The sequence below is a fragment of the Haemaphysalis longicornis genome, unplaced genomic scaffold (genome assembly GCF_048455015.1).
Source record: "Haemaphysalis longicornis isolate Haplotype H1 unplaced genomic scaffold, Haemaphysalis longicornis Haplotype H1 scaffold_12, whole genome shotgun sequence".
Taxonomy (NCBI): Eukaryota; Metazoa; Arthropoda; class Arachnida; order Ixodida; family Ixodidae; genus Haemaphysalis; species Haemaphysalis longicornis.
The window spans coordinates 121,346,402-121,356,726 of record NW_027526225.1 but is presented as its reverse complement, the minus strand read 5'-3'; the positions used below and the strand labels follow the sequence as shown (position 1 = coordinate 121,356,726).

Here is a 10,325-nt window from a genome sequence, read left to right as displayed (position 1 = left end):
ATGGGTTTAACGCGCCAACGCAACGCTGGCGACCAGGTGCGTTGTAGTGGAGGGCTCGGGATTAATTTTAACCACCTGGGGATCTTTAACATGCGCCGAAATTGGTAGTAAAAGGGAGACGAAGAAAATAAAGACGGTTTGCTTAGAGAAGAAGTGCTGATTTTCTGCGTAAATTATTTGTTTTTATTTGTGTGCAAAGCCTGAGAAAACGACTTTCTAAAGGCTTTCATGTATGATGTATTGAAGCCTGTAGAAGCTAAAAGGGACACTTTTTAGTATTTAATATACAGCGGCTTTTTTGCCAAAATGATTCGTAAAAAATGAGAAGTAAAATTTCAGTCAGAAAAAAAGAACAGAATCTCACCATGTATTAGGGATTTTAGGAGATATTTTCACTACGTACTTACTGGATTTAAGAAAGCGTACACTGTGTATTTTGCCGCATTGCTTGCTAAATGTTCGCGCAAGTTCCAAATTTCTTTCCGCAAAACGGCTGAGTATGGTCTTTAGCTGTGCACAAAACTCACTTTGAGTTGTTAATTGAATTTTGCTTTTTTTTAATATATTCACATACAGAGGAACCTCGTCAAACCGTACCCGCATAAGCCGTAGTTTCTTTTTATACGTAGTTAGGCCGTATACCCGACTCGATTACCCTTTAAGCTAATGCATACTGATAAACCGTAAGGCTGGTTAGTGTGTACTTTCTTCGCGTCCCCGTCAAGTACGGTTTAACGAGGTTTCAATGTATATGTATTATCAAGAATACACGCCTATGCTGTCCTGAGCATTTCTTCAATATACGGGTGATCAACCAGGCCGCTATGGTGCGTGTTCTACCGAAAGGGCTCCCGTGACGCGAGCGGAGCAGCCCGGTCATGCTTCCTGCCTCCGTGCTTCCTACGTTCGGCATCGAACGCAGCGGAAGGAGCGGTTGCTCTACGACGGGCCAGCCGCATCCTATGCTTACAATTCACATTCGGTGACCTGTTCATCAGTTATCGCTTTGCACCACGAACGCCCTGTGGTGCGCGGAGATAAGGCCCGCGCCAACGCGAGCGTCGCAGACAGTCTGTCTGGCATGGCTGCGGTGAGCGGGCTTCCCGCGTGTGCGCGCCATTGGGGACTAAATTTCGAAGTGCGTATCGCGTGCCCGTAACATTTCTCAGTGCCGTTTTCCTGGTCAGGTTTGTGCTGCGTGGCGGGGCCCGTTGATATACGGAGTGAACACTTTAAATTTGTGGTGGCAGAAAGTTCAACAGCGAGTTGTCCGTTCCGTGTTGGTAGCCATTGCGGCGGTGACAAAGCCATCTCTCCCGATAATTTTACGCCAGACTCTACAGCGGCGGACCGCAGCAGCACATCAGGTGTACCCTAGCCGCAACAAAGACAATGTCAGCGGGCCAGGGCGCCGAAAAGTGAGTGATTTTCTTGTGATTTGCACCGACATGCGAAGCGCAGCTTTCTCATCCCCGAGAGGCTCTTTTTTCCCTTTGGTATCGACTTTCGAAGCCGCTTTTAGCCATCGAAGCACCGTATCGTGCTGCTAAAACATATTTCGGCGAAACAAATGTAGCTCTTTTCATTTCAACCTTTTACCCTGCCGACCACTTGTTAAATTGTTATGCGCACCATGCTGGTCGACGCGTACGGGCGAGGTATTTGTGCAAAGCACTCAGGACAATGCAGTCTACTGTCATTGATTGAAAAAATACGCAGGGGTTTTTCTGGTTTGTTCTCTTTTTAGCATCGCAAAGTACAGAAGAAATAACGGAAGACCACTACGCGTGACGTCGGTTGCCTGACTGAATCTATACTGGCTTCCGTTTACGCTTACCTCTCTTTAGACATCGTAAACGGGGTCTTGTGCGCAAAGGGCGGTATTACAAAATAGCTTGCTGAAAATAGACATGTAGCATGGGTACGTCTCTGCATCACGCTGCGACTGTATCCGTAGTTCTGCCAATATGGAAAGTGAGTGTTTACGCTTTCCTGCCGAAAGTGGGTGAAGACGCGGCCGCGGAGTGACTTTATTGCATTCGGCGCTGTTTTTTATTGCACGCTAGACAGCCGGAAAGCAGAGCGTGCAGAACTTGACGAGCAGCACGTAGTGTGGTTTATTCTGGTATTGCAAGAGACGTCTTGAGCTCTCAGAAACAAGATCGCAGGTTGATATTGCAGTTTTAGGGTCCAATTGGTTAAGGTCGCAAACAACGTTACCACAGTATTTCGCGGCCCTCAGCTGACGGTGGCACTCGTCGTTGAAAGAAACCTGAGTGTGTGTGACAGTTATGTCGGGAAGTGTACGGCAAACACTCCAAAATGGCCAACGGATGGTACCCAAAGCGGCCGGCTGTTCAGCAGGAAAAGAAACAAATAAATTTAGAAACAAATTATTCAGAACCAGCTACGTAGAACGCTAAAATGGAGAATTATTGGTGTTAAATTTCGCTAGTCTTTCCTGTCGAACTAATTCGTCGGGTGTACCGTGATGAACAGCGCTCCTACGTGATATGTACGGTCAGTTCGCTTGCCAAATACACGGGGTCAGTCACCCAAAAAAGCCACCAAGGCAGAATCAAAGAATGCAACGGGGAGAGTTAAATGAGAAAAATGAAAGCGAAGAAAGAGGCACAAATACGATACCGGAATAAAGAATTAATCGATAAGTATCGCCACAGCAGACCATAATGCGTTCGCATTGAAGGCACGCAAGCAAGCTTAAGAGCCCCAAAAACTTTTCTCGTCGCCGTAGGGGCTTGGAGCGAAGCAAATGTCTCGCGGGTGCCGATTCACGGCATGGTCAGGAGGGCTGCCGGAAATCCATGACAAGGAGCTAAATTGGACATACTGACTCGTGAAATGAGCTATATAGTAAGGTTTTAGTAATTTCTGTTGTATTTTTTATAAAGCGTTCACCTAATTATTTAGCGGCCTGCTGCCCCTGGTTTACATGGTCTGATCCAGGGTCTTCTCTCTCCGTTTTACACCCACGCGCAAAAAAAAAAAAAAAATAGTTGTCTTCGTTTGCATCGGCGTTTGTAACATTTTTATCTTTGCATTCCTGCTCCAAACTTCGCGGCGAAATTTTTACTGCTGATTCAGTTACTACGCTTGCGCCTGCAAGTGCACCAAGCCACAGGTGCGGTATGGCGTGTGATAAGAGGCTTGAAGGAAGCGTTTTTGAGGGCTTTGTGCTACAAGTTTGGAAATACCGAAGCAGTCGTTCGCGCACGTAATACGAAACCCAGCTATCGGATAGAAGCAAATATATAGTCGGAAGGTTGTTCAAAACCAGGGTGCTTTTGTTGCCAGGCTTCTGCGTAATGAGGTAATAATAAAAAGAAACAAGCTAATAGAAGGTGTGTACGCCTGGAAGGCGGGTTCGATATTGAAAGATGTTTTATATAGCTGCTGTTCAGCAGCTGTGGCTCCTTTGTGCGTACCGACAACAGAGCACACGCATGGGGGTAATTCGTATTCCGCTCGAAAAGCTCTAGCTCTGGTGCAAGAACTATTTAGTTTTTTCGAAGAATAAGGACAAGAATGACGGAAACAATTGGAAAACGTCATATCAAACTTTAGTCTCTCTAGAACTTCGCACCAATCGAGCGCCTAGTTATGTCAATCATGATGACGCGTAATGCACACTGGGAGACGCCGTTCAAGTTTGTCATCATTTTTTTTGACGCAATTGGATGGACGCCTGCCTCCGTTTCGTTGATTGTGTTCCGTTGATTAGACCTTCTCACTGAAACTCAGTGGCTAATACACAGAGCACTGAAAACTGTTGAGTACGGCGAATGCCTCAAATCTCTCACTGTGCAAAAAAAAAAAAAAAAAAAAAAACGAGTGGCGTATTTGTCGTTGACAGTCACGGGGAGAGGGCAGCCCGTGTAAAAAGAAATACAAAGAACATTTGAGTTCACATGGGGAGGGAGCATGGGTCTTCTGAGTAAGAGTCGAGTGCGTTACGGCCCAGTTACCTCAGCACGCTGCCTGAGGCGCAACATCAGTTGGCCTAGTGCATCTAGGAAGATTCTTATGTGCGCGCGAAAAAAAATTGGCTCCAATCCACGCTGTGAAAGTGGTTGGAAAGCAAAGCTGTAAACGACACCCACAAGAATTGCCCATGCGACTTCACTTGAATTCACACACGTGGCTCTACAAAGAGCAAAACCAGAGCTTCTGCCAGCCATTTCCTGGAATTCGCGGGGGCGGCGTCCCGAATGCAGAAGCGTCGGCCACGGCCGCGGTAGAGCGGTAGACGCAACAGCCGTAGCCTGGCTGTGAGTCGTGAGAAAGAAAATGGAGAGGAGGGTCTTTCGATGGGTGAGCCAGCGGAACCTAGCCTTACTGATGTGCTAGCTTGGGGCTACACCACCGCTCTACACAAGCGCAGACACCGAAACAATTCGGCGTGTGGTCTTATTTATACCGATTTAAACTAGCTAGTGTTCCCGTTTTTGTGTGCATGTGTGTGCATGTGTTCATGCGCGCGTATGTTTTGTCCATACATTTCCATGTAATTTACATGCATTTCGCGATATTTGTTTAAAACATGAGTGTTTGCAGATGCCTGTACAGGGGGGATTAAAAGAAATGCGAACAACGGAGCACACAGCCTCCGACGCATGCCGCACCGTCTGGCTGCAAAGTCAGTAAACTGCGCGCATGCGCACTCCTTCGAGAGCGTTTCAGAGTGTGGCCTACATTATTGGGCAATGCTTGATCGAGGGGCGACGCCGGTCGTTTATTTTGAGGCGCCTCTCCACGCTGCGTCGCCACTGAGCAGGATGATCGTTGAACGGCATCATGCTAGCTGCAATCAGCCGGCTGCGCGCTTGGCTCCCAAATGAGTAGATAACAGGATGCTCAGTGGCGGCAGAGCATAACAAGACGCTTTAAAATAAATCGCCGGCGTCGCTTCTTTATCAAGCATTTCTCCTCACAGTAGGCCACACTCTCAAACGCTCTGAAAGAACTACGCATGCGCGCAGTTTACTGACAGTGCAGCCGGACGGTGCGGCATGCAGCGGAGGCTGTGTGCTCCGTTGTTCGTATTCCTTTTAATCCCCCCTGTACGTTTTAATGGTCCCTCTCTTCGTGCTTGCTAATGTGTGCGGGGGGAGGCGGAGGTTCGTCCCGACTTCATTGTTTGTTTCTTCAGTGTGTCGTCCTGTACTTCCAGTGCACCACCCACGAAATGCCTTGTCCTGTTCGTGGGCACTCCCAAATAAATAAATAGCTAAAAGCGCATGGCACAACCGACGCCACAAGCGCCCAAATATTGCGTCATCCTTAACAGCCGAAACCAATGCAGCGCACTCAACCAGACCATCGTGAATTTCTTTTATTTTTTCTCTTCTCTGTGTTAGACCAGCGCGATCTGATGTCCTATCCGTGTTTGCTCGCATTTGAATCAGGCTGCGCAATTAAACACGTACAGTGCTCACGGATTGAAACGCGACACTGGGAGCGCGTGGCCTGCGGAACATGCAGCGCCGCCCGTGGATGCCCGTGGAAACTAGGTGTTGCATTATGGTATACCGCGAGGATGAGAGCGTGTTGACCGTAGGCTTACTGCTTCCGGTTGCCAATGAGCGGAACTGTGGTTCCCCGCAGCCTGCCCGCAGCGACAGCGGGGCGCCGCGAGCCTGGAGCGCTGGAACGTGTTAGTGCACCGACGGTACCAGCCCGGCTGTGCGCGCAGCCGATTTCGCGACATCGTGTGAGCGTGCAATCTTTAGCGTGCCCTTCCAATGCGGCACAGTAATGTTCATGTAATGCACAGTAACGCTTATCTGAATAAAAGAAACTTCTGTACGAAGGAACAGCAAACATTATTCCAGGATATAAACTAAAAAAAAAAAAAGAAAGACACCTTTGCAGGCACCTTCGCGTGTGGTGCGGTTCATATTTACTTCGTCGGCTCTCCTCTTTTTTTGGCTTATATCATGGAATAAAGTTGGCTCTTCCTTCATGCAGACGCTCGCTTTATTCAGATAAGCGTGTGCCTTAAATGCACATTATCTGTGTTGCATCGGAAGGGCACGCGTAAGAAGAGCGCGCGAGCAAACGATGTCGCGAAATTGGCTACGCGGACCGCCGGGCGGCTAACAATGGCGCACAAACGCGCCCTGCGCTCCAGGCTCGCAGCGCACCGCTGTCGCTGCGCGGAACCACAGCCCGGCTTATTGGCAACCGGAAGCAGCAAGCCTGAGGTTAAAACGCTCTCGTCCTCGTGGTATACCACAATGCAACACCTAGCTTCCACGGGCGTCCACGGGTGGCGCTGCATGTACCGCAGGCCATGCAGCGCCATGACGGGGTTAGAAAGGAAGCTAGAAGTCAGCACGATGGGGTTCGACTTATGCTACATGAAAAACGGGCAGGTGGTGGAACAACGGGTTCCGGGACTAATGTATGCAGACGACATATTGTTGATGGCGGACAACCGCATAAGTATGCAGGGCTTGATGGATATATGCGGTGAAGAAGCGACGCACCTAGGGCTATCCTTTAGCAGAGAAAAATCGGGGATCATGATCTTTAATGACGGCGAGGAGCACAAAACAGTATCAGTGCAGCAAGTAGAAATACCATTGGTGAAAGAGTATAAATATTTAGGAGTATGGCTGAACAATAGCGAAGATTACACGCAGGCGCATGAGGCTCACCTTAAGACGAAAGGAAGACGGAACGCGGCTATAATGAAGCATAGAGCCCTCTGGGGATACAGCAAATACGAGGTGGTAAGGGGAGTCTGGAAAGGGGTCATGGTACCAGGATTAACTTTCGCTAATTCGGTTCTGTGCATGAAGTCACAGACCCAAGCGGGCCTGGAAGTAAATCAGAGGGCGGTAGGCAGATTGGCCCTAGGGGCCCACAGTAAAACTACAAATGAAGCGGTACAAGGGGATATGGGCTGGTCGTCTTTCGAGGCGAGGGAGGCGCAGAGCAAGATAAAGTTTGAGGAACGACTTCGTGACATGGAGGACGAAAAATGGGCCGCGAGGGTGTTTAAGTACCTGTATTTGAGGAGCGTGGACACGCGGTGGAGACGGAGGACCAGACAGCTGACCAAGCGGTACGGAAAGTCGGTAGGGGAAAGCGGGGTTTACACAACAGTTAAAAAGCACGTAAAGGCAGCAGAGACGACGAAGTGGGCAGAGAGAATGGAAGCGAAAAAAACCCTGGAGACTTATAGGACAGAGAAACGGCAAATTAAGAAGGAGGGATTCTATGGCAATACGAGAGGCAGTGCGTTGCTCTTCGAGGCGCGGGCAGGATGCCTGAGAACCCGGGCATACACGGGTAGCTACAGGCAGCAGGATGAAACGTGTGCATGCTGCGGCAGTGGTCGGGAAACTATAGACCATATTGTCAGGAGCTGCACAGAGATACGGCCACCGCGGGGTGAGGGGGAAACGACGCTGGCGGAGGCCTTGGGATTTGGGGCGAGGGGGAGCCTCAACTTCAAGGCCATAGAGGTGACGAAGAGGCGACTGGAGTGGCGGTGGAGGAAAAGCAGGGAAGGGATGGGTACGCAGGTGGAGTAATCATGCGGACGAGAATTTAGAACAGCGAGGGGAGAAAAAAGGGGGGTGGGGGCGATGAGTTTAAAACAGAAAAGAGGGAGAGATGGGAGGGAGGAAGCAAATCTATAGGTTAACCTCGGAGTAGGGCATGTAAACGTAATAAAACAGGCAAGTCGGTTGCTGACAACCGACGCCCCGATTCAAAGGGAAAGCCACTAATCATCATCATCATCATCATCATCCACGCGCTCGCAGTGTCGCGTTTCAATCCGTGAGCACTGTACACGTAGCGCAAACGTGAGCGCTGAACGGAAGTCCGGGTAGGCTGTAGGCGCTCCCTTTTTAGCTGACGCCTGCAGTTATTGTTGCCGGAGATTTCTTTCGGATCAGCCGTCTTCCCGATTCTTTCCGCCAATACCACTATCCCGGGTGGTGACCTTTGGATCTTTTGTTACGTGTGCTACATATAAAATCGGGGAATTCATTCCTAAATCATTGCTTTCGCGACAGCGTTTCCTAACTTTGTTTTTGTGCAGTATTTTTTTGTTCATGTGTGCTCACGTCTTCCTTCTTTCCGCCAGCTGCTTTTTTATGCGCCCTTCACGTATTGCCTTTTGCTAGAATTTGTGCCCCTCCATGGTCTCGATTTCCATATATATGCTTCTGGTGTAGTTCCTCTTTTTGCGGTTACCCGCCATGGTGGCTCAGTGGCTAAGGCGTTGCGCTGCTGAGCACGAAATCGCGGGTTCGATTCCAGGACGCGGCGGCCGCTTTTCTGATGGAGGCGAAAAGCAAAAGCGCCCGTGTGGAGGAGATTTCGGCGCCCGTCAAAGATCCCCAGGTGGTCAAAATTAATCCGGAGCCCTCCACTACGGCGCGCCTCATCGCCTGCGTTGCGTCGGCGCGTTAAGCCCTACAGTCAATCAATCTTTTTGCGGTTTTCATAGAGATTTTACAACTGGTTGCGTTTCGTGCATTATGGGAAGCGTTTTCTGGGGGAGGCGAGGACAAAGTGCTTTATGCTCACATTATTTTTTTTAAGCCAGCGGATTCCAGTAGGGTGGGCATATCGTTCCACATATCCTTGAACCTATGTATGGAGAAAAAATCGCGGGCCATCTCCGCTAACGTGAAACCTGGGGAGGGGCGAAGCATGCAGTGTACAAGTGTATTCGTGGCGCCTTGGCGTTTTTGCCGACGTTGTGGGCAACGTTGTGGGGCAGTTGTACAGCTTTGCTGTAAAAGCCTCTGAAGCACGTAGCTCTGTAGCACGAGGGGTAAACGAGTGTCCCGGTGTTTTTTTTTTTTTTAGTACGCGTTACGAAGCACGCCAGCACGAGGCGTAAAAGAGCATCCTGGTGTTTTAGTACCGTGAGTACATGAGACGATGGTTATGACTACGACAAAAGGAGAGGCCAAAAGCGCCAGCCCCTAGCCCGTAAAACTAATGTTCCGAGTGTGCAGTTCCCTTACACATCTGCGTATGTCCTTAACGTGGTAGTGCGAAAGCATTTTATGCCTCACAAGTACAAACAATGGGCGTTGCTCACACGGGTTGCTGTAAAAACCAAACCCCCGCACTATCGTCTGACCTAAGCATTGAGGGGACACTGCAACACTATTTGAACGTTTTTCTAAATCTTAAATTTCATAAGATCGTAGTCGCCAAATACATGTAGAACTTAGAGTACGGCGTCACAACGTACCTTAGCCGAAATTCACTGCTCTATGCCCATCAGATAATTTAGAAACTTGCCCAAAAGGCTTTTCTCTCTTTCCGGCACTTGGCGTTCCTCGGCCGCTCGAATTACGTCATCACAGCGATGTGCCGGCTGTTGGCCAGCTTTCCTTCAGTTGCAGCAATGAACGCATTCGATGGCCGTTCAAAAAAGCACTGCAAAAGCAAAGCAGGAACGGAAAGCGGATTTGCTGTGACGAGCAAATCAAGCAGTGCCACTCCGTGCTGGCGATAACTGCAGCTTTCGCAGTGCTTCCAGATGCGAAGGAAAGATGGAAGGCGTTTCTCAGCAGTGTTGTCCAAATTATTATCTATGAACCTGTAAACGGACACTATCTCAAAGGAGTGGCGCCGTTTATGTTTCTGGAAAATGCCGTCGGTCGGTTTGAAAATCTTTCGCGAAATGGAAGAGTACGGTTCAACAGAACTCGCGGAAGAGTGTTTTAAGGGGAGCCAGTTTTGGTTAGGCCGGTATAACGCCACTGAGCACAAATGCTTGTTACTCTGAATGGTTGGCTGGAATGCTTTGCTAAGGTGGCTCTCCTTAGGGAGAGTCACCTTAGACTTGGCGTAACTTGTACCTCAAAACCGATTTGCTGACTGGAAGTGGAGAATAGGGAAAAAAAGTCAGAAAATTGCTCCCTATTAGTACGTGCAAAGGCCAGCTCTAAAGCTCGTATAGAGGCTTGTGCGTACGGTTATCACTCCCGCCCCCCCACTTTGCTTATTCTTAGCCGAAGACTTCGATCGCTCGTGCTCAAATGCACGTGCTGCGTGAGTGGCATCACTCTTCTGTTCACTTTTATGTAGCAACGCGAAAAAGGAGCGAATTAATAAGAGTTTTGAACGTATTTTCGCTTGCTGCACGTTAGCATAGTTTTGGGGTAAGAGGAGGAGGGAGGGGAAGCAAAGACGCCGTTGTTGAGCGATATTTGTGTCTTGATATTGTTTTGGGGGCATCTTTGGGTGTGATCGTTGCTGTGTTCGTGTGCTACCTGGCGCGTGAATGTGTCACTGTGATGAGCTCCAGGAAGGAAACAGGCGCA

At 49.2% G+C, this 10,325-nt stretch overlaps 1 pseudogene across 1 annotated transcript in view; it reads left to right on the top strand.

Annotated features, from left to right (window-relative positions):
- Positions 1-1,081: 1,081 nt before the first annotated feature.
- The window catches only part of LOC144161824 (eukaryotic translation initiation factor 3 subunit E-B-like), a 770,574-nt pseudogene continuing 761,330 nt past the window's right edge, over positions 1,082-10,325 (top strand). The window contains exons 1-2 of the transcript XR_013320496.1: positions 1,082-1,090; positions 1,379-1,418. The product of XR_013320496.1 is annotated as a eukaryotic translation initiation factor 3 subunit E-B-like (transcript). The remainder of the gene's footprint in view (positions 1,091-1,378; positions 1,419-10,325) is intronic.